Source organism: Silene latifolia, chromosome 11 (genome assembly GCF_048544455.1).
Source record: "Silene latifolia isolate original U9 population chromosome 11, ASM4854445v1, whole genome shotgun sequence".
NCBI lineage: Eukaryota > Viridiplantae > Streptophyta > Magnoliopsida > Caryophyllales > Caryophyllaceae > Silene > Silene latifolia.
In genome coordinates, this window is record NC_133536.1 from 160,799,291 (window position 1) to 160,818,360 (window position 19,070).

General features: G+C 40.7%; 1 non-coding gene across 1 annotated transcript; it reads right to left on the reverse strand.

Moving 5' to 3' along the window:
* Positions 1 to 18,646: 18,646 nt before the first annotated feature.
* On the reverse strand, positions 18,647 to 18,753 carry LOC141616683 (small nucleolar RNA R71). Its single transcript, XR_012531016.1, has one exon. It is a non-coding gene; the product is annotated as a small nucleolar RNA R71 (small nucleolar RNA).
* Between the last annotated feature and the right edge of the window lie 317 nt (positions 18,754 to 19,070).

The window sequence follows — 19,070 nt, forward strand, 5'->3', positions numbered from 1 at the left end:
TTAAAATAATGTTGGATTAATTCATATTTCAAGATTAATATGTATTAAGATTAAAATTATTGTGAGTAATTGAGGAATTGTCACATAATTTGATCATTTAAATAGGTGGTTTGGATAAATTACTCTACATAATTAAGGAATTGTGTCTTGAATGTTTAATTTATAGTTGATGCATTTTTATTTAGTTGAATGAATCGTTGAATGGTTTTATTTACGTATTTTTGCAATCGGTTGTAATTTGTAATACCTAGTGTGGCCTTAGTTAATTATGTTTTCGTAATGATGGAAACATAATTTTTATATAATTTTGAGATCTCGTAACTCCGTTTGGTTTTCTTTTATATTATGGTTTTTAAATTAGAATGTAAATAGGTTTATTTTGTAATTTATTAATTGTAATTTTGAGAAGACTAAAGATGGAGATTGGATTGCTCACTCCCGCTACATGGACCAAGATGGAACATCAAGACAAGCTTCTCGGGTTCAAGGATGGATTCCAAAGTTGTATTTATGTTCATTTTGGTAGATAGGCCACACTAGGACTTTGTTTTTGTTTTACGTTTTTCCATTCTTATTGCTTTTCTTCACGTGATAGTTAGTGCATCATTTTCCGCCTAAACCAAACCACCTACTAAAATGCATGAAAATTAACTCATATAGTTTGGATGTTAGTTTTCATAGACATACAGATGTCACACTATTATAATCCATCATCTTAGTTTATTCATTCTCGCATGCTAGATATTAGTTCACTTAAAATGAATTAAAATAAAGTTGATGGGATCTTCCTCTAAAACTGAAATTGAGACTAGTCTTTATAGGCCAAACAACTATGAATCCCTTCTTCGTCGGTAGGCATATAGGACCTTACTCTCCATATGACCCCTTCTACGTTGGGTAAGTAGTTTGTGTTGACTTAGTTTACCTCAACATTATAATCCGAAGAGTTTCTCGTGATTATGATGGACTACAGATAGAATTTACAGAATTTATTGACCAAGAATTCTAAAAGTAGAATTAGCCAAAAGGTTGGCTTATCAATTTATAGATAATTGAGTCTTGGGATCATTTATATAATTCTTGAGGGAGGTCAATTGTATAAATGCTTGAGTCTTCGCGTTATAACAGTATTGCATTAGACTTAAATCATAACGATGAGTATGCTTATTATATTTTTCTTCTTTTCGCAGTGTAGAATTCGTTTATATTGATAATACTGTTACAACAAATAGCTGGAAATAACGAAATCCCTATGCCAAGTGCCACACTTGGACGCGAGTCCTGGCTAAAAGCTTTCATGGACCACATGAATCCGTTCACACGACTGAAGAATGATGGGTCCAACTTTGCGGACTGGGAGGCATCATTACGGAATGCTGCCATTGCTGACGGTAAGCTCAAGTACTTAACTGAGCCAATACCGCCAAACCCGGGCCCCAATGCAAGAGCTAACGAGTCAATTGCTTATAGTGACTTCGTTATGGAAGCGGGTGCGATAAAGAACGTACTCATTTTTGCAATGGAAACCAATTTTCAAAGACGCTTCATTGCCCAAGGTGCAAACAAGATTTTCACCACGCTCACTAATGAGTTCTCAAAAGCACCGAGAATCGTTACTTATGAGCATACTTGTCGCTTCTTTGATGCGAAACTCCAGAAGGGCCAACCGGTTAGCCCACACATTCTTAACATGATTGAGAATGTCGAGAAGCTGGAGGCACTTGATTGCAAAATCAGTGAGAGCATAGTCATTGACCGTATGCTTCATTCACTTCATGATGGTTTTGCCCTTTTCAGGGCAAATTACTACATGAATGTCATGAAGAAAAGTCCTCATGAGCTACACTCACTTCTCGTACAGACCGAGAAGGATATGAAATTGAGTGGGAGCATGAAGCAAGATGTTCTCATGATTTCCAACAAGAATAAGGGTAAGGGCAAGGCTCATGGCGACCTAACTGTAGGAAAACCAAAGTTTAAAAAGCCAGGAAACGGTAAGAGTGGGCCTGATGAGACTAGTGGCTCACAAGGCAAGGCAAAGAGCAAGGGCGGTGACATTGAGTGCCACCATTGTCACAAGACTGGACATTGGAGGAGGAACTGTCCCGTGTACCGTGAGGACATAAAAGCAGGCCGCGTCACTCCTGTTGGTATGTCATCTTATATTCATATGATTGAGATTAACCATGCAAGTTTCGAACTTGGGTACTTGATACTGGTTGTGGTTCTCATCTGTGTAATCATTTGCGGGGCCTAAGAAACATCACACCTCTCGGAAAGGGTGATGTGGACCTGCGAGTCGGGAATGGAGCTAGAGTTGCTGCAGTCTCAAAGGGAACATACGTAATCCAACTCCCAAGTGGTTTTGAGTTATATTTATATAACTGTTACTATGTACCCAGTTTATCTAAGAACATTATTTCTGTTTCCGTATTTGATAAAGACGGTTTTTCATTTTCAATAAAGGATAATAGCTGTATTTTCTCTTTTAATGAAATGGTTTATGGCAAAGCAGTTTCCATGAATGGAATTTACATCTTAGATCAAACCACAGATATATTACATGTGAATAATAAGAAATTAAAGGTTGGTGACAAAGATCAAACTTATCTATGGCATTGTCGAATGGGACACATAAATGAAAAACGTGTAAAGAAACTCGTCGAGAATGAGACTATTCCCGCATTCGATTTTTCTACATTTGGCACGTGTGAATCATGTATTATCGGCAAAATGACTCGAATTTCATTCAAAGGTGTTGGAATGCGCGCTAGTGACCTATTAGGACTCATACATACTGATGTATGTGGACCTATGTCAATTACCGCTAGAGATGGCTATAGATATTTTATCACTTTCACGGACGATTTGAGTAGATACGGATATGTCTACTTAATGAGGTATAAAAGTGAGTCCTTTGAAAAATTCAAGGAATACCAGAATAAGGTTGAGAACCAACTGGGAAGAAAGGTTAAAGCACTCCGTTCAGATCGGGGTGGCGAATATCTTTCAAATGAGTTTGATCAACACCTCAAAGACTGTGGAATAGTCCTACAGTTAACTCCACCTGGAACACCTCAATTAAATGGTGTGTCCGAACGAAGAAATCGAACACTACTTGATATGGTTCGATCCATGATGAGTCACACGGTAGTACCTGATTCATTATGGGGCTTTGCTCTTTTGTCAGCCGCTCTTATACTTAACCGAAGTCCGTCTAAAGCTATCGACAAGACTTCATATGAAATGTGGAAGGGAACGGTCCCTAACTTGTCCTTTATTCGGGTTTGGGGCTGCGAGGCTTATGTCAAGTGGAGACACGAGGATAAGCTCGGCCCGCGATCGGTCAAGACATACTTTATTGGTTATCCAAAAGGAATGTTTGGTCATTACTTCTATTCGCCTACCGAACATCAATTTTTTTTGTTGCGGCTAGTGCGAAGTTCTTAGAGAAAGAATTTCTCGAGAAAAAGTCAAGTAATAGAACCTTCGAGCTGTCGGAGATTCAAGAACCAACAACCGAGGAACAGATGGAGGAAGTTGTTCCTTCAACTGATGATACGGTTAATATTCCTCAGGAACCTAGGAGGTCGGGTAGAGTCTCTAATCCTCCGCATGATACATTGGTATGGTCGAGGAGAATGACGTTTTGCTCCTAGAGAGTAATGAACCCGCTACCTATAAAGGTGCCATGACCTGTTCCGACTCAAAGATATGGCTTGAAGCCATGCAATCCGAGATGGACTCCATGTATGAGAATGACGTATGGGATCTTGTTGATTTACCTAATAAGGTAAAACCTCTACAGTGCAAATGGCTTTACAAAATAAAGCATTCTGTAGACGGGCAACCAGATACCTATAAGGCATGATTAGTGGCAAAAGATTTCACTCAAGTGCACGGATTGCATTATGATGAAATTTTTGCACCCGTAGTTATGCTGCGTTCCATTCGGATAATCTTAGCGATTGCCGCTTTTCATGACTATGAAATTTGGCAAATGGATGTGAAAACCGCCTTCTTAAACGGTTATTTGGAGGAGGAGTTGTACATGGTGCAACCCGAAGGTTTCATAGATCCTGAAACTCCTAAGAAAGTGTGCAAGCTTAAGCGTTCCATTTATGGACTTAAGCAAGCTTCTCGGAGTTGGAATCATCGTTTCGACCAGGTGATAAAAGAGTATGGTTTCACTCGATCGGTCGAGGAACCATGCTTATATATCAAGTCGAGTGGGAGCAAGATTGTTTTCCTGATATTGTATGTCGATGACATACTCTTGATTGGGAATGACATTCCTCTCTTATCTTCGGTAAAAGGATGGTTGAAGAACCATTTCCAGATGAAAGATCTGGGTGAGGCACAACGCATATTGGGAATCCGTATCTATCGAGATAGATCACGACGAATGTTATCACTGAGTCAGGAGTCTTATTTAGATAAGATTCTTGAAAGGTTCAGCATGACCAACTCCAAGAAGGGGAACCTTCCAATGACGTCTGGGATGCATCTGAGCAAGTCTCAGTCACCCACGACGCCTGAAGGGGTTGAACGCATGAGTCTGTTCCTTATGCATCAGCCATAGGATCAATCATGTATGCCATGATATGCACACGTCCAGACGTGGCATATGCATTGAGTATGACGAGTCGGTACCAAAAGAATCCAAGTGAAACACACTGGATAGCTGTTAAAAACATCCTTAAGTACCTACGGAGGACTAAGGATTGGGCATTGACTTATGGAGGAGATACTAAGCTATGCACAATCGGTTACGCAGATGCTAGCTTCCAAACGGATCGAGATGATTCAAAATCTCAGTCCGGGTTCGTCTTTACTCTTAATGGTGCTGCGGTCAGCTGGAAGAGTTCCAAACAGGATGTTGTAGCAGATTCTACCACTGAATCCGAGTACTATGCCGCTTCGGAAGCAGCAAAGGAAGCTATATGGATGCGTTAATTCTTACAAGGACTTACGATAGTTCCTAGTTCGAATGACCCGATCACCATCTATTGTGACAATAGAGGTGCCATCTTCTAGGCTAAGGAGCCTAAATCTAGCAACAAGTCTAGACATGTACATCGGAAGGCTCACCTGATCCGTGATTACGTGGAGCAAGAGGAGACAGTGATTGACAAGATTGCTTCGGATGACAACATCGCGGACCCTCTCACTAAACCATTAAGATATGATAAGCATGAAGGGCACGTTATTTCCATGGGAATTAAACGTGTTCCTGAGTTGTACTAGTTGATTATGGATTCGAATCATTATCTTTTTCATATACTATTTATAACTTCATCGTTTTATTTCATATTTTGTTTTTCATGTGGATTGTACGACAACATTGAACGCCACAAAGTGAACCGAATTACATTATATTTGTTTTGGTCCGTAATCGCCTACATGAGCTGATAACTCTGGCTATTATTTTGTGAAGTTGATTGATGGTGGGTTCAACGAGCCATAAGTCTAACAGTTGGCTGATCGATCACAGATGCGAGTTATAACGATACCTCATAGGACAAAAATTGTGACAACGTAATGGAGTCCTAAATGTTTAAAAACATTCAGTGTCAGGTCGTGGATTGGACGTCCATTATGTTTCTAGAGTCGATTCTTTTGACTATCGACTGTCTCTTGAGATTAAGGCAGTTTTTGGGTGACTTTGGTTTCTTTCTCATGGTCTGCCGTAACAGGAGGCTAAGCAGATTGTCACTGGGTCATTTCATACTGTGCTTATATCTGCAGGATTCGAGTTGAAGAAAATATCCAACCTTTATCAGATTTAGTTATTTCTCAGGGCCACTCGAGGAGTTGTAACTGAAATGCATGGCCATGCTCGAATGATGATTCGTTTATCAGTTAAGTTACTCTCTAGTCGGGAAAACCACTCTTGATATTGATCACTTGTAAAATACGACCTTTGTGAATACGGATTTTGCAAATTGTTTTACATTGAGTGGGAGAAATTTTAGGATATGAGAATCGGTTATCGCACATACACTTGTGAGGACAAGTGGGAGATTGTTGGAGCTAGTGTCCTCCACAATTAGCGTGATAACATTTATAAATCTCGTATAGGTTCACAAGGGTATACTTAGTATTTTGTCAGTTGATTAACGTTTACTTAATAACGGTTGGCTTGCTAGAAGTTGACGTTATTATCATACTGATGGCGGTGATCAACTGGTCCCTAAAAGTCACACCTAAAGGATGTGTTTGAGAGATGTGATTGTATGAAAATATAATCACATTGATGCCTTATATGACTAAAAGGTTAGTCCATGTATTCGAGTAAACAGTTAGTCAATGTGATGATGAGATGATTATTTAATTCAATTAAATAATATTAGCTGAGACGAATTAACTGTTAATTCGTAAATTGAATATAAACTGTTATATTTAATTATTGTATATAATGTTAGCTTAAACGAATTAAGATGTTAATTCATAATTAAACATAAACGGTTATATTTAATAAGAAAATTATAAATATGCGATATTTATAGTTAATGTATATATTATACAATATTGTCATAATAAAGGTTGACAGACTGGTATTGATAAAGCGACTGCAAACTGTTATATGTGGATTTATTAATACATGTCGATATATATGACAATTTATAAATAATACACATAATATACAATTAGATAATAACCTAAAATAAGGAGATTTTTCTCCTTATTTGGTTTTAATCACTCGGTCAAAGGAGTGAAAAGAGGAAGAATAAAATCTTCCCATTTTGCACTCCATTGGGACGGTTTAAAGGAGAGAAAAGTGGGATCATTTTCTCTCATTCTTTTAACCTAATTCTCTTGACCTAATTCTCTCATAACTCACACAAAAACCCTAAAAATTTCATAACAATTTTTGGGATCTATTCTAGCAAGAATAAGGGCATTTCTCATAGCATCTTGGGTGCAACAATTAGGAGAATATCAATTTGATATTTGTCCTTAGGCCATATTTGCTAGGACTAAAGGTTAATTCTTAATCTCCATTCTTTTTGTTTATGTAAATTCGTTTATGACTAGTTTTTCATAATTATAATTTCGTTATAATCCGAAATTTTATAGAGGAAGTATACGGATATTTCCCACATTTTGCACTTAAACAACCACGATCGATCAGTAAAGGCCGCTAACGCGGACGGGATTGGGTGTCCGATTAAAGGGCTTCCCAATACGTACCCTCACCCCTTACTCAGAACTTTTGGATTGTGGATGGCCTTATCCAGGGCGTACGAGAGTCATTTTAGGCATAGAATGCTAAAAGGGGGACGCGCGAGTCCTTATCTTTAGTACCTATGTCAAACACCGCTTTTTGACTTGGTTGACCTAAGTATAAAGTGGATTCGAACGGGTTCCAAGCATCCCACAAATGCTTGGTGGCGACTCCGAACATCTATAATCGTTTCGAGACCTTTACCGAGACGAAACCGACCGATCTAAAACGATCCGGTCGAAAGCATTTTTACGCCGCCGAGCGTGGCTTTCAAAAGACTGCTGCATGTCCACAGATTGGCTTGGTGTGCAGGTGGCCCATGATCGCAGATCGGTAGGTGGCCCAAATCCACAGACCGGCCTGTGGCCCATGTCCACAGATTGGCGACTCCGCTGGGGAAAACTAGGACACTTGTGTCTTTGTGATCCCTAGAGGTGAAACTCGAACGAGGTCATGGTTAAAGTGTATTAATTGATATTACGGTCATAAGTCGGGTTCCTTGTCCGGGCCCACAACCAAACCTTTATCGACCAATTGGCTCGTCACGTCGGCATGAGTTTTCTTATCCCCGCGTTTCGAATCCTGATTGTGTCAAGCATACCGTTGACGTTACACATTTATGTTTCGTCAAAGAGCTTTCATCTCCTTCGAGCACGAGGCTAGGGCACCCTCCTTACACATTTTGTTTGGATTGGTATCCCTCTCGAAAATCGGGGTTTGATTGCTTGGTGTGTAACCCACCCTTTAAGCCAAAACCCGTGTCAGCATTATGCATAATATAATGAAACTGTGAGTGCTTATGTGCTACTTGATCATAAGTCCTTCCGTGTCATTTTCAAACTTTCAAAAACACCTTTTGCGCTGTTATAATGGTCATTTCAAACCTCGGTCTTTCGCCGACCATTGCATTTCAAACAACACGCCTTTCTAGGCCGTCGTAATGACGATTTTCAAACCCGGTTTTTACAACCGTTTCTATGCACCTTTTCATACCGTTGTAATAACGATTTCAAACCTTGGTTTTCACAAACCATATCAAAATACCCTTTTACGTCGTCATAATGGCCGTTTCAAACCTCGGTCCCTCGCCGACCGTTACATTCTCAAAGCGTCCTTTTTACGCCGTCGTAACGACGAATTCTACCCTTGAATTTTTATAATTCGAAATCAATTTTCAAACAAAAACATTTCTTCAAACCGTCGTAATGACGATTTCAACCCGTGCAACTTTCCAAAGTTCAAATCTCGTTTTCAAAATCTAATTTGGCTTTTCTAAGCCGTTGTAATGATGATTTCAATTCTCACACTTTTCAATTTGCATGCCATCTTTCAAAGGTTAAAACGGTTTTCTAACCCGTCATAATGATGAATTCAATCCTCATAAATTCAAAATCAAATCTTCGAAAACAAATTTAATCGTTTTCAAATTTCAAATCCAATTTCAAATCATTTGAAAACAAGTTTAACCGTTTTCAATTTCAATCCATTTTCAAATCTTTGAAAATAAATTTAACCGTTTTCAAATTTCAATTCAAAATCAAATATTTGAAAACAAATTTAACAGTTTTCAAATTTCAAATTCAAAATCAATCATTTGAAAACAACTTTAACCGTTTTCAAATTTCAAATTCAAAATCAAATCTTTGAAAACGAATTTAACCGTTTTCAAATTTCAATTCAAAATCAAATCTTTAAAAACAAATTTAACCGGTTTAAGATTTCAAATCAAAACTCAATCTTTGAAAACAAATTTAACCGTTTTCAAAGTTTCAACCCAATTTTAAATCCTTTGAAAACAAATTTAACCGTTTTCATGGCCATTGTGATGACAATTCCAAATACTATTTTTAAATCCGTGATTCGGAATTTTAAAAGCCGTCTTCGGAAACAACACTTTGTTTTCGGAGCCGCCGCAATCTCAACTTAAACCGTCTTTTGAAAACAAACCTAAGACAACCCTTTCAACTGGCCGACCTTCTAAAGATCCCTACTCTTTGGAAGCCGTCCATAAAACGACAAATGAAGCTTTTTGAAAATTTCTATTTTCAAAAATTTGAGCCCACCATTCCGATTCAGCCTCGAGTCGATTAGAGTCTAGTCGATTTCAAGTCAAGTCGTCTCGATAACGTCGAGTCTCTGCCGAAGTTAGTACCTACCTTCTGGTCTAGGCCGTGTCGCCTAATTGTCGAGACATATTCAATGGCGTTAGGAGAGTAAAAACCTCTCGGGTGTTAAACCCATCTTTCCCCTACATTACGGGTCAAAGGTCAAGTTTGCGTACGCGTCTTGTCCAACGACGTCATGCCATCGACAAATCTCCAAACTAAGTCAGAAGTCGTCTATCTAGGCATCACTATGCCAAAGTTGACACTCGAGTCTAAGTTCAAAGTCATGCACCAAGAGTTCAAACACAAGAGGTCGTTCACGATCTTTAATGAACTCATAACCTAGTCACACCGTTGCGTCTTCACGACATAACTGCCTTTTATACATTTGCATCGCACTTGCCTTTGTTTGTGCAATCCCTTGCCAAGACAAGTTATAACGCCCATCGTTATGTCAAATAGGAATCCCTTGGGTGCCATCAATCGCCAACCAGATTCTTAAGAAGCTGATTAACCTTCATCCGCCATGACTTCTGCCGAAACCAACAACATGGTCCTTTGACTCCTAGCTACCGTGGAAAACTTGAGCACTCGTCTCTCCCAGGTTGAGGACAAAATGATAACAGGGAATTTTCCTTCTTCTGATATTGAGTAAAGGGTTAAGCTCCTTGAAAGCCGACTACTTGCCAACTACAAAACCAAAACCAAACGACCTCATAGGTCCCTCCCTGATTTGGGTATGCCTTATGCCACAGCCTTGGAAAGGTTAATATCCAAAGGAAAGCTCAAACCGATTGGTCCAACTTCGGACCCTCTACCAAACAAGCGAGGTCGAAGATGGAATAGAAACCTCTTTTGCCAATATCACCAAGGTCGCGGACATGACACTGAAATGTGTCTCCCTCTAAAAGGCGCCATCCTTGGTATGATCGAAAAGGGCGAGTTACCATTACCTCCCTCAACAAATAACAAGAACAACCATCCTGAAAACCCTATTGAACACAGTCAGGAATCTTCCCTAGACTGCTCTCATCTCATCTCTCCTGACGATGAGAAAATTCATGCAATTGACGAGGATGACATACAAAGCGCTATTATGATGCTCTCTGTTTCCATCAACAACATATTCTCAAAGTTGCAAGTGGCTATCAATGATTTGAACACTCGGGTAGCTAATTTGGAGGAGAGGCTTGGTTGTACCAGAAATGAACCTGACCACCAAGGAGAACACCAACCCTCCATTCACCAACCAGCAGCTGTTGAAAATGAGGAGTCATTCGATGGTTCCCACATCCACGAACCTACCAACAAAGAACATGAAATGGCCTCACCAAAATCCCTTTCAAAATACCAAGCAACATCCCAAAAACTTCCCATTGACAACAACCAAATCCTTTTTCCGACCAGGATTGACAAAAACAAAACTCACAAAAACATCCAAAAAAACACCAATGTTGGAACCTTGGGAAAACATCAAAGGGTTTTCACATATCTGGGAATAGCATATGGCACTGCTCTGGGGATACTTGCTTCAGAAAGAATGCTGCAACCCATTGGTCCGACTCCGGACCCACCAGAACACAAAAGAGCCTAATTCTGGGATGGTAATGCCTATTACCAATACCATCAAGGCAAGGGCCATGACACCGAATCCTGCTTCAAACTCAAGAATGTCATTCAAGATATGATTGAAGCTAGCAAAATCATAATTGCACCTCTCAATCAAGACAATCCTTCTGGATGTCTCATGTCAAACAGCAAGGTTGAACGTTCTCAAAGGACATTCACTAGACTCAACACAACCTATGCTGCAACTCTTCAAAAGCTCATGACTGAAGAGAAGTTACAACCAATCGGGCCCACTCCGGACCCGTCTGAATGCAGGAAAACCCGTTTCTGGGACGGCAATGCCTATTGCCAATATCATCAAGGAAAAGGTCATGATACTGAAACATGCTTCAAACTGAAACATGTTATTCAAGATATGATCCACAACCATGAACTGGTAGCTTCATCCCTATGCCAACCAAGTGATGAAAACAACTCTAATGAACATCTCTTTCTGCAAGGAGATGAAAGCCTCATGGACTATTGTCCTCATATCATTCCCAACAACGAGAGTGAAGTGCTCAAGTGGGTCAATGCTCAAAACCAGACATTCAAGCCGCTGGATGCTGCGAAAGAGACCTTCGAGGAGGAACATGATGATTAGGAGTTCGTATCTACGATGGAGTCCGAGTCCGAGTCCGAGTCTTAGGCTTTCTCATATCTATCCTAGTGTCTGCCCTTTTATTCCTAAGTGACAAACTGGGGGCTGTCCTCATGAGTCACATGTATTCATCGAGTCTGTGCTAACCTCTTATTTATCTAAATAAAAGCACGATTTCCATCTATCACATTTTCTCCCCTTTACCATTTCCCGTTGACAACGAGTATTAATTTGAGAAATGATTTAAAACAAACAACATGTTCCAATTCAATGTGAGTACACTCGAGTGACGTTCCGTACCGAGTAAGCAAAGGACTCGAAACTCCGTGTCCATTCTCTTTACTTATTCCATGTCTGGCAATAGAAACCTTTCATTAGCAACCGATCTAGAATGAGCTTCTATCAAAGGGATTCTACGATGAACCTAGATAACAAACCAGAACATCTCCTTGTTCATGATCAATGACGGAAGGCAAGCCCATTCCCCACAAAAATATCCAAACATAGAAAATCGACCTCTTACCACTGGGTATATCCCCGCAGGCACCTTCACCATCCTCGAACGAAGGACAGCAAAGAACCAATAGGTCCAAGCCAAAACAAATGCGAAAACCAAAACAAATGCGAAAGCCAAAACAAATGCGAAAACCAAAGCCAATGCGAAAGCCAAGGCTAAAGCCAAAACGAAAAAACAAAGTCCAAAAGCCATTTACCCAGGGCCAAAGCAAAAGGCTAAAATCAAAGGCCCAAGCCAATAACCATTCACCCGAAACCAAAGCGAAAGGCCAAAATCAAAGGCCCAAGCCAATCGCCAATTCACTCAAGGCCAAAGCCAAAGTCAAGGTCAAAGCAAAAACAAAAGTCAATTCACTCAAAGCAAAAGCCAAAGCCAAGGGCTACTCACCCAACGTCAAGGCCAAGACCTAAGCCAAAATCAAAACAAAACAAGATTGAAACCCTTTTCTCAAAAAGGCCAAATTCAAAGAAAGAATCCAACACACAAAATCCTGGACAAGTGAGTCCAAAATACCAAATCCAGGACCAACAAGTCCAAAGCCCAGGACCAACAAGTCCAACACACCAAATCCCGGACCAACAAGTCCAAAACACCAAACACTAAAACCTCAACCAAAACTGCTTCACGCCTAAGTCCTTCTAGAGACTATTACAGGAGACCTATCTACGATCCTGGGGATTCCCCTCAAGATCATAACCAACATCGCTTCCCCCTTAAGTCCTTCTAGAGACTGCTATAGAGAGACATATCTAGGCTTCTGAGGATTCCCCTCAAGCTCGTAATACCACACCTTAACCTTTAAGGTCCAGACATGGGATTCTGATCCCACACTATTTCCCAACCATTTCGTGCTCGAGCCATATCAAGCTTGAGACCCCATTCCGCACCACATTACAAACCGTAATCCATCGGCCTAAACACCATAAATACAAGCTCCAGATCTTTATCTGACAAACAAACCTTTTTTACCAAGCTTCACATTCCAAAATGCCGAAGCCATTTTCACCTTGACTCAGATTCGGAGTCTTCAAAAAAAAAAACATTGCTTTCTTAAGGTCCACTTTTTAGTGATCTCACTTAACAAGAAACATTTTCACGAACTATGCCTATTCGATCCCCGATCAAGAGGAAATTCTCTACAATCAACTTTCGAGTCACCAAACAGAATTGACCGTCGTGACCCTCAGCTCCAGATTTTTATTTGTCAAACGAACCTATTATTACCAAGCTCCACATTCCATAATGTCGAAGCCATTTTCACCCTGACCCAGATACGCAGTCCTCGAATGCTTTGCTACCGAGAACGGGACATACCCAATCTACCCTTAGGGTCCACTTTTTAGTGTACTCACATGATAAGGAACATTTTCACAAATTACACCTCTTCGATTCATGATCAAGGAGGAATTATCTCAAATCAATTTCTCGAGTCACCAAACGGAATTTATCGTCATGACCCCCACACTTTAAGGTCCTAACAACTCGCTTAGGCACACATTCAGACGAGTCACCAGATGAAATTTACCTTCGTGACCCTCACACTTTAAGGTCCTAACAACTCGCTTAGGCACACACATTCAGAACTACTATCTAGTTTGATTTCACACCACGTGAATACGTAGGCAGTCCTTCAAGGACACAACCATACACCTCAAAATCACTTTAAGGTCCTAACAACTCGCTTAGGCATACATTCAGAACTACGATCTGGTTTGATTTCGCAAACACGCGAATACGTAGGTAGTCCTATTACAAGGACACAACCACACCCCCACACACATTAAATTTTCAAACCTTCAATTTGCAACCCATTTCACACCCAACAGAACTACGATCTGGTTTGATTTCGCAAACACGCGAATACGTAGGCAGTCCCTCAACAAGGACACAACCGCACACCCCTTTCACAAACCGCATACTCTTTCAATTCTCAACCATCAACATCAATCCTCAAAAGCAGCCCACCAGGCTGCAAAATTTAATCTTATACCTCTTTACTGGGGGCTTCTTCCTTAAGACGTCGCCCATTCCTCATTTTGTCAAATTCTCACCCTCTCACTTTGGGGGCTTCTCTTTCGAGATGCCACCCATCCTTTATCCTCAAACATCTTTTGAGTCTCCACTACAGTCCAAAATGAAAACGCCCATAGCCTAGTGCTCAGTTCGGACGATGACAAGGTCTTGGTTCCGCTCTTCGAATCATCATACCCCGAGAAGGGATCGCAAACAAGCAAACAGGAGGCAAAGGTGTCTGGCGAAGATAATCAATTCGTGTTCCCCAGCCGAGCATACCTTCTACCTCAGGGATTTGATACGGGTTGTCACCTTTCTTGGCTAAGGACTTGCACACACATAAGCAACTCTGTTAGAGTCACCCCTGTGTCGTGTCGATACTGAGTTTATATCACGTTCGCGACCGTCTGTTTTTCAGTCAGTCAGTATGCGTCCGTGTGGGTCAATGTCGCAACGGTCACGTGTCTCCAATCTATCAAATCACGGATTCACAACTTTTGAAACTTCTATCTCCCCTAGCGTGAGATATTACATGCTAGTTGCTTTTATGCTAATTGCTCACATGCTTATGTGCTTACGTGCTTATATGCTTGCATTCAACGTGCTTGTCTATGCGACTGCGGATTTGTGTGGTCACTAACCATGCAGGTAATCTTGAGAAGACAAACACACTCCAGCTAAGTATTGGGTTCCTCCCAACAAACGCCGACCCGTCAAGTCCAAGGGCTTTAGCCTTGTCGATTACATGGCGTACGCTACCTCCCAACGAGCAGCAACTCATATCCTCGACGAGTCCTGAGATATTTCTAACTCCCCAGTGTGTGCCGATTTTTAAATGGATGTCACACATGCTATTTTCCACAGTCGATCATTCGACCATAGATGGCTGGTGAGCCTTACAACGCATATGGCTGGCGAGCCTTTGTCTGCAAACAAGATACAACTCAAGGACGTATCCCGAAGATGCCTCGGGTACGACTCCTTTTCACAAGCTGGCGAGCCTTTGTCCGCAAAGAAGGTACAACTCAAGGACGTATCCCGAAGATGCCTCGGGTACGACTCCTTATCACAGCTGGCGAGCCTTTGCACGCACACAAGATACGACTCAAGGGCATATCCCGAATATGCCTCAGGTATGACTCCTTCCTATGGCTGGAGAGCCTCAAAACGCACCGCCTTCAACACCGGCTGGCGAGTCTTTGCGCGCACAAGATTCAAGGACGTATCCCGAAGATGCCTCAGGCATGACTCCTTCTTATGGCTGGCGAGTTTTTATACGTAGTCTAATGGACTTTAAACGACCCGAATCGAAAGTCGACAGACTCTAAAATGTTCCCGACGGCAGGTCCTTGACTCGAATCCCCGAGTCGCCTTGACGTCGCTCTTCCCGACGGCAGGTCCTTGGCTCAAACCCTTTTAAGTCGCCTCGACGTCGCAATGGTCTTCAGGTTGTAATCTTCGATTGACCTAGAGGCCATAATTTGAATTTTGCTCTGTCCAAGCCTCAGTCAAAGTGGGGGCTCTATAGATACCCAATATCTGCACCTTCCAAAAACCACCCGATGATGATCGGACTATAACATATTTTTGATATGCGTGCGTGGATTGGCTATACATGAGATGGTTTAATGCACTACTCGAATATGAAAAATGATTTCAAAAGTTTTCTAACTTCATTTGCATTAAAATAACACTATTTAGAGTTAAAACCGTCTTCGGACCCAAAACCGACTCAGAAACCCGCAACTCGAGTCAACCTGAGTCAACCCGAGTCAACCCAAATCTCGAATGTCAAAAATAATGCCATGAATGTCTTTATCATGTCATTTCCTTTAAAACAACACTATTTAGAGTTGAAACCAACACCGGGCCAAAAACCGACTCAGAAACCCGCAACTCGAGTCAACCTGAGTCAAACCAAATCTCGAATGTCAAAAATAATGCCATGAATGTCTTCATCATGTCATTTCCGTTAAAATGACCCTAATTAGTGTCAAAACTGACACCGGGCCAAAAAACTGACTCCAAATTCAAATCCCGACTCACACGGGTCAAACCCGAGTCAAGCACACTGATGTGACCATAATTAGAGCATATTTAGTCCCCGAATTAGCCTTGTTCCCATGATTTTTAGTTCATATTTTGGTCATTTATTGTCTTTAGTTCTTTGTTTTGCATATTCTTTGAGGTTTTGATCCCTTGGTAGGAAAGGAGTGCAAACCTTGCATTTTCATGGCAAAATGAGACTAAATTGATTGAATTCAATGACCAAGCATCAAGGAGAGACAAGATTAGAAGGCCTTTGTACATACTATAGTAGATGGGCAATGATGAGAAAGGATCCATGCATCCCCGAGGAAATCCTCAAGGATTTTATGAAGAAAAAGGAAGAAAAGAAGAAGGAACAAGACTGCCTGACAATCCGTGTGGATTGTCTTGAATCCGCCCGTCCACCACGCCACAATCCAAGCGGCTTCTCCAGAAGACGCCCGGGCAAAAGCTCCCCAATCCGCCCGTCTTCACCCCCTGGACGCCCGGGCAGAAATCACCAAATCCGCCCGTCCCGTGCTAAAGACGCCCGGATTCCCAGGCAGACCCATTTCATCTTCTTCAAGCTTCAAGGAAGGATACACATCTTTTTCTAGAGATCGGAGTCTCCCTAGAGACCGGAGTCTTTCTAAAAAGATCAGCGTTTCCTCAACAAGGGACTTAATCGTCATTTAAGCCCTTAGTTAACCCTAATTCATGCACGTAATCCCCACTATAAATAGCCCATTAGTCTAATTAGAAGAGCATGTTCTTCTTAGCAATCTTTAGAGTAGTTAATATCAATCAAATCTCTCTTTAATCTTGTAATCAACATTTAATCAGTTTTAATACAAGTTTTATTTCCTTAATCTCTCTCTTGTTCATCCTTTATTTTAGGTAATTGAAGATTATTTGGGTTATTATTGGGAGATTGACAACCTTCCAATCAAGCATCAAGTACTTCTTTTATTCTTTGCTTTATTATTGGAATCATTAGTAGGTATAATTCTCTTAATCCCTTTTTTTAATTATTGTTAATCACTTTCATTTATTCATCATGTTTCACTTTGTTGGTATGATTGACAACCTTGCTAGCATGTTCAACATGATAATGAGTGAGTAGTTTCCTCAGCTAGGGTTAATGGGTAATTAGGGGAAACCAACATGGGGGATGATTCATGCTTAAATTAATATGCTTTCATAGTTTATTTGCTTGCTTGTTGTGATCTCAACTCATGCACATGTTATGTTTGATGAAATGCGAGCCTATGCATCCTTGCATTTTTTACCCATCACCTATCTTTTCAATGAGACTTGTAAGACATAAACCAACTCGAGTCTCATTAGACCATGCATGTTGTTGAGTAGGGAAGACTAAGTCGACTTGTAGGTGTTGTACAATCTAATCGATTCGGCTCCGGGACCCAAACTTTCCTAGGATTGTAAGATATAAACCAACTCGATCCATCACAACAATAATTGCTTGTTTATAACTTGAGAATATGTTTGTATGATCAATTCCCATGAATCCCCTATGACCTCATGACACCCTAGTGCCTTTTATCAATTGTTTACACCCCTTTTTAATTCATCTTGCTTGTTTACTTTCATTGCTATTTAGTTTAGTGATCTTCTATTCAAACCCCAATTGTGACACCCTTAGACACCACTAGTTGCAATAGAAATCTCATCTCAATTCCCGTCCCTTGGGATCCGACCTTTACTTGCCTCTTTACTAATTGTAGAGTTGTTGGTGAAGTTATAAATTGTGTTTTGGTCTAGGTGCTCCTAACGACAAGTACTGAAAACTAAACCTCCATCGTGAGTCCGACCAAAAATGGCGCCGTTGCCGGGGACGGTGTTAACTTGATTTAGAATTTCTTGTATTGTTATTAGTTGTGTCTTTCTTTGCCTTGGGGAAGTAAAACTCCTCAAGGTTTGTTCTAATTGTTTTCGAGTTGTTTGATATTTTGCATGTCTAGAAGGTCACAAGGTGACTTGTTACCCTTTGATCGCGAAATTGAAAGGACTTTGACAACTAATAGAAGACTTGCTAGGAGAACTTTGAGAGGTATTAGTGAGGTTATTCAACCAAATACTATTGAGTTCATCAACCCTTTTGCAAGAGAAGGTGAGGAGAACCCAACACAAAATCCAACACAAAATCAACCCGCAATGCCTAAGTTTTCATCACATTCCGTACCCACCGAGGAGAACCTACCCAATGGTACTCCCACACCACAACACTTAACCGGAAATTTTATTGCCAAATCCGAATTTATCCAATTAGTCGAAAGAAGCCAATTTGGGGGATGCCTAGTGAAGACCCTCATTCTCATATAGAGGCTTTTTGCGATTATTGTGATGCAATTTCTCAAACCGGTGTAACTCAAGACCAAATTCGATGGGTCTTATTTCCTTTTTCTTTAATTGGCACCGCGAAACAATGGTTGAAAAGCCTTGATAAGGCTACTCTCAGAATTGACTCTTGGAAGAAATTGGCTCTAGCTTTCTACAAAAAGTTCTATCCACCGGAAAAGACTAACATGCTAAGAGCTCAAATTACGGGCTGTAAGCAAAGGGATGAGGAATCTTTGTATGAAGCTTGGGAGCGATTCAAGGGAATTTGTCGCTCATGTCCTCATCATGGACTTAGCGAGTGGTTCTTGGTACAACAATTTTGGAACGGTCTATATGAAGATTCAAGGAACATTCTCAACATGGGATCAAATGGAATGTTCACCGAAGTTGATGACAATCAAACTTGGAACAAAATTGAGGAAATTGCGGTCCATAACTCACAATATAGTAGACCTCACAAGGCTACTAGGGGAGGAAAACATGAAGTGGACTCCGTTACTCAATTGGGTGCTCAACTTAGTGCTCACATTGATACCATCAATTTGAAGTTTGAAAAAGCTATGGCTAGACTTGAAGAAGCCTCAAAATCACCAAAGCATCATGTTAATG